Raw genomic sequence first — 6389 nt, 5'->3', positions numbered from 1 at the left:
ATGCAGCACTGTGTGCAATAAATGAAGCTGCTTGAGGTTAGCAGTCGGGTCCCTTTGTGTGTGTGTGTGTGTGTGTGTTTGTTTTGATACACCGTGGTGAAAGACAGTCCTTGTGGGGTCCTATTTTCCTGCTGGAGCAAGCTGTCAGCTCGAGATGAGACAGCAGAGGAGGAACAGCTGAAATCCAGTATTTGTTTGCTTTAAAAAGCCACTTAAAATTAGCTCAGTGAATATAGTCCTGCACAGATTGCTCCCAAAATTAATAAATCAGGCTGCGTGCAGGGAAACCTGATAATGCAAAACAGCTCCTTCCCAAAGTGCCAGAGCCCCGGCTCATTTACACGGGGGCATCGGCTCTCCCAGGGGGCCCTGCCTGGGCACCACTGCATGGAGAGCAGAAACCTGGACTGGCCCCTACTGAGTTCAGGCTTACAAAGGGGGTGGTTCTCACACTTGTGATTCCAGTGGGATGTGGAGAGGGTTGATGCAGAAGAAATGGCCACCAGCTCAGTCCACAAAGCTCTACCCCAGGGTAGGGGCCAGGGAGCAGAACCTCAAGTGGCCAACCAGTGTTTTAACCTGCCCTGCCGCCCTGTCTGTCTTCCTTGCTATCTGCTGCCTCACTGCTGATCCATCATTCGCTGCTTTGGGGATAATCCCTTGTTCTACTCCTTGCTGAGGTGGTTTGCTCATTTCGTGGGCAGGATCCTGCTCTTCCTGGTTTCATTAATGATGACCTACCACTTTTATAAATGATCTGCAGGCTTTGCAGACATTCAGCAGCCTACCTTCAGCTGTGGCTTCCAGAGGACTGCTGGCCGTCAGTTACGCATGTGCTGTCCATCAGATCTGTCCAGGATGAGTCAGGCTAATGCTCAGTGGGGTAAGTGTTTCTTATATGAAGATCCTGGCCAAGTCAAGATGCTTTTTTGGGAAGTTCTGGCTGGCCCATCACGGTGTGGGAGTTGAAGAATGAGAGAATAAGTGTTTCCCACGGTCTCATGTGACCGTGCTCCCTGCTTGACCCACGCACTGCAACATTGGGGTCTCCAAACTTTTGACTCCGTGCTGACCAGCAGAGACCCCAGGAGCAGACAGCCCAGGCAGCAGCCTGGCTGACAGAGGACATGTGGAGGTCAACCATGTGCTGTGTCAGGGAGTGCAGGTCTGATTAATGTCAGAGTCCAAGTCCTGAAGGATGAGGAAAACACATTCATACCCCTCTGTGTAAATCATACTTAATTTTTCATCAGTAGACAGAGAGGCTACAGCGAGGGGGACTGGGAAACACAGAGGTTAAGTGACTTACCCCAAACTGAAGAGCATTACAGGATAGAGATTTCCAAACTTGCAGACCAATCACTCAGTCACTGGGTCTCAATTTAATTAGCTAGTGTGTTTTTATTTAAGAATGACAGTGCATTACATTTCCTTGTAATTCATGGACACCACCCCACTGTGTGCAGACACAGATCAAAGACATGGCTCCCGTTCACAGCCTTGCTGCTAGAAAAGGTTTCTTTTCATGCCTTAAATCTGAGAACATCAACAGTATCTAAAACATTCAGCAAATGATTTCTTTTCCACTTAAAAGCAGACTGCATTGAAATAATTTCCTCCTTCCCTGGTGCAGGTTTCCTCACTCTGAAAGCTCCATGCAGAGCCCTCAGGAATAAATCAGATCCCAGGCATTCAGCCCCATTGCTCATTTTGCAGATCCATGGTTTGCAAGCAGATTATTTTCACGTGCAAACAGCAGGCTGCTCACAAACACTGGCAAAATAAAAGCCATTTCTGAAACTACTGGCTACCAAATCCCTGCCTAAGCTTGGGTGTTTAAACCTGAAGTGATTAAAGCTTGGATTGTGATAATGGTTTGGGTCTCACTGCCTGATGAGAATAGGTGGGAGGGAGGTGACAGCCCTGGGACACCACGTCCCTGCTCTCAAGACCTACATCCCAGCAGCCACTTGATGCTCATTTGGATGGGTTGGGGACAGGCAGAAGGGCCCACTTTGGGGCCTCCCTTCTTCTGAGTGTCCTTGCTGTGCTGTTGGCACATTTAGGGTGAGCAGAAACCCCCAAATTCATGTCATTCTGCATTCATGTCATGCTGGGGACCTGCAGAGCAGCGGTGATGGGTCTGATGAGGGCACGGCCGGTCCGTGGGACAGCACAGTGCACATCCACCCATGCCCTGGAGAACGTGAGTGAGCTCTGCTCTCTCCAGTTAAGGGCTGTGTTTCACCTCCCATTCCCTCACACTTAGCACAGGGAGAAGATCAGGGATGTGGGCAGGATGATACACTTCAGATTCAACCTCTGCCTCCGTGACTTGCTCCTGCATCCACACCATTCTTGTGTTTGTATCCCCCAGCACATTGCACAACCTCCATGAAAGGCAAGATCAGAGCTTTGCAACCTGACTTCAACTGTCCTGGGTCTATCACATTTGTATTTCAAAACGCAAGTGCTGTGCTTCAGGGAACAGCAAACTGATGCCTCAGATAAGAAGCATGGCATTAGTGGGTTTTTTTTGCTGGTGAGGCGCCTGTGTCCTGATATGAGTCCCAGATATCAGCACAAAAAATTACAGAGGGGAAAAAAATGATGCTAATCCTGTGTATCAGCAGTGTGTAACCTGCCAAGCATAAATATTCATGTAATGGCTTTGCAGTTACCTGGTAACCACAACAAAGCACACATAGAAAATGTAATTACAGGGGCTCCGTAAACTCATCTTAAATTATCACCTATAACCAGGCAGATGTTATTAGAGATCAGATTCTCCCTCAGACCAGAATCTCATGTTCCTCACGTCTAATTTGACATAACTATCTCCTTATTGGCAAGCGACGAAATCCAAGCGGAGCCAGGGAGCTCCTCCTTCCCAGCTCGGTGATTGCGGAGCTGGGAGCAGATGCAGATACTGCTGGGGAAGGGATGATGGCAGGAGCCTGCAGGAAGCACTCGGTGCTTTCCAGGGGTCATTTGTAGGGGAACCCGTAGGAACAGAGTTTCTGTTGTTGCTTGCCGCGGTCTGTGGGGCAGAGAGGAGGCCAGAGACCGGCTTCCCGTTTTTAAGTGCTCTGGAGGTTTTCAGAGGGAGTCAGGTTCCTTTGCTGAGTTTCAAACATTCTCTGGGCTCACTTGGGAACAACATCCATTTTCACCGCTTCCCTCCTGTAAGGAGGCTCCCGCTCTCTGCTTGTCCAGCAGCTGCCACTGCCCTTTGCTCCCATGCTGGAGGGAGTGGGATGAGCTGAGAGGAGGTGGGGGTGTCACTTTATGTGCCTATCTCAGCAAAAGCCAAGGAAGGTGCAGAGGGATGTCTTAGAAGTGCCCTGAGGACAACAGCAGGAGAGCAGGTGCTTTTGCATTTGGGTCATTTTGGGAAGGCCCATCTGTCAGGTGTGACGGAGGTGCTCACCCAGGAGCGCGACTTCTTATTCCTACAGGGAACACTTCTCATGGCAGAAGCTCTCAAGAAATAAATTCAGAAACATAGGGATGCACTTGCACATGGTGGGGGGCGTGGGAGGTGGAATGAGATGGTTTTTAGGTTCCCTTCCAACCCAAACCATTCTGTGAATCTGTGATTTTATGGCCTGTCTGTTTAGGGTGGAAATCAGAAGAGAATGAGAACTGACTTTCCTGCTTTGGAAGGATGGCCTTTGGTTTTGGTGGTTTCCACTCCCTGAAATACAAATATGCAAAAACACACAAGAATGCACCAGGAAAAAATCTATCCCATCAAAAAAGACTGATTTCAAGAGAGTTACACAATTTCACTTGAAATCCAACCTTTACGAGTCCTTAATGCTCTTTTTTTGTGTGAAAGAAGTGCTTGCCCCATGAAAAATTATGCAAGAGAGGTCAAAGTGTTGCTTTCCACGAAGGTGCAGACACAGAGCCCCTGGACATCGTCTGAGTGTGCCTGCTTAGCTTTAACCTGGGACTGAGCTGAAGTCGGGACTCTGAAAGAAGTTTTCATTTCAGTGAAAACTACCCTTCCTTTGGTTGGGAAAATAAAAGTTTAGACCAAGACTTCATGATTACTCTATTTATGATGCTGGGACCAAGTTATATATGCAATTTGTGTATCAGAAGTCCCCTTGAAATTTCAATTATATTTGATAAATGTGTTTTCTTTTCCTAATTGAGTTTGGGTTCGGGCCAAATTCTTCCACCTTTATTCATGCTTTAGTAATTGGAGCCTTTCTTACTGCACACTTCAGATCTGACCCCTTTCTTTCAAACTAATGCAGGTTTCCCTGACAAAAAAAAAAAAAGAAAAAAAAAAAAAAAAAAAAGAAGACAAAACATATTCTAAGAGCAGTAGTTCTTTTTCCACTGCTCTCCATCTGGTATGTGATCTGTGATCATACCTCCAGGTCATTATGCTTGTAATGTTTATTGGAAAAATCAATCTTTAACTTTAGGACTTTACACAGGAAATATTAAAGTAAATTAGGACCCTATACATCCATTTTCAAATTTCCTTTTGACCTCACAGTACCTACTTCAAATCAAGATTTTTTTTTTCCCCCAAGCCGTTCCACTTTTGCACAACTGACAAAATTTCCTGGAAATCCAATTTGCCAGGCTACCTTCCCTATTATCTGCAGCCCATATTAGCACTAAGCAGTTGTTGACATTCCCTTTCAGTATTGCTACTAAAACTCCACGAAGCTCATGGAGAATTTATGTAGCAATGTCAACTCATTTTTAAAATATGTAATAGGAAAAGATCGGCCAATGCATTTCTGGCCACCTACATGCAGGAGGCATTGGCTGGTATTGAAGTAGTGTGTGTGTGTGTATATATATATATATATATATATTTTAAGAAACCACACATTTTCTGGGCCAGAATCCAAGGGCGTATAAAGTAGTTTAGTCAGTTATGACTGGATGAAGAGCTGGATGGAAAACAGAGCGTTCTCAGAGGGTTTGGGTGCATGTGGATTTCTTTCCAAAATTAATGCGAGTGGGGGTCATTAATTTTACTTATATTTGGGGGGATGAAATGTCGCTCTCCTGGATACTCTAAGGGAACAACAGGTAGCCACATCTAGTGAGGGCAGGACCCTCCAGCCCCATCTGAACACACCCCCCTGTTCCTGCTGCTTCTGGATCGGGACAGAAATGCTGTGACAAAAATTTAAAAAATGTGCACGTTACAGTGACAGTTTTGGCTCTGAGGAGCCCCTTTTGAAAGGAGAACGAGGCAACGCCGCAAATCCTGTCGGGCAGTTGGATCTGTTTGTAACGGGGCTGTCTCCAGGTGGAAGGTGACAGTGAGGACTAAGATATTCTTGGTTTTCGCTGTTGATCTTTGATTCATCTGATGTCATTAGAGTCGATGTGTCCTTGAGGTTCCTCATGGGACCAGCTGATCTTCGCTATCCCAGGAAAATGTTGTGTTTAGAACACAGCTAAAAGCTGCTCAAGGCTGCCTCTTTAATGATGCCAATGGCAAGTTGCATGAAGTCAAAACAAAGTTTAAAAGCAATCAGATCTCCCTTTAAAAAATGGTGGGACCACATGCAGGAGCTGCGGGCCCAGCTCCTTCTCACAGCAGAGCAGACCCCACAAGGAACAGCTGCAAACAAAACCCCATGGAGCCAGAAATGGCTCTGAACATCCACGCCTGCGGGGACTGCCTGACTCAGTGGTGCCTTTGGGGGTGGTTCAGCTTTGCAGGATTTGGGGGAGCACCAGGGCTCCCAGAGCCCCGGGGATGCTGGGGGGGGCTGTGGCAGCCAGGGTGGGAGCAGCACGAGCCCCCTGCACAGACCTGGCTTTGGGATTCCCTGGGCCAGGGCTGGGATCCCAGAGGTGCAGGCACCAGCACACCCAGCTGTGCACAGACAGCTGGGTCTGCCCCCCGGGGAGCCCTTCACACAGCCAGCATCAGATGTTCGGCTTCAGCTGTGGGATCTCTCGCTCAGATTGACTCCATCATTTATTTTCATTTATTTCCAAGCCCCTGGGCTATTGTAGGCTGGACTTCAGTTCTTTCAGACTCCTGGAACCTATTGTCCTCTGCTGATGGTTCTGTAAGTCATTACCAGTTCCCCCCTTCCCAGGAAAGGAGCCATTTGGCCTTTTTTTATTTCTCTTTTCTTTTCTTTTCTTTTCTTTTCTTTTCTTTTCTTTTCTTTTCTTTTCTTTTCTTTTCTTTTCTTTTCTTTTCTTTTCTTTTCTTTTCTTTTCTTTTCTTCTCTCTTTTCTTTTCTTTCTCTTCTTCTTTCTTTCTCTTTTCTTTTCTTTCTCTTTCTTTCTTTTCTTTCTTTCTTTCTTTTCTTTTTTTCTTTTTTTGAACATGAAATTGGAAAAGAGAAAAGGGAAAAGAGAAAAGAGAAAAAGGAGGGGAAGGAAGAGGA

Source organism: Myiozetetes cayanensis, unplaced genomic scaffold (assembly GCF_022539395.1).
Source record: "Myiozetetes cayanensis isolate MyiCay16 unplaced genomic scaffold, myiCay2020 scf5-8, whole genome shotgun sequence".
NCBI lineage: Eukaryota > Metazoa > Chordata > Aves > Passeriformes > Tyrannidae > Myiozetetes > Myiozetetes cayanensis.
This window is presented reverse-complemented; position numbering follows the sequence as displayed.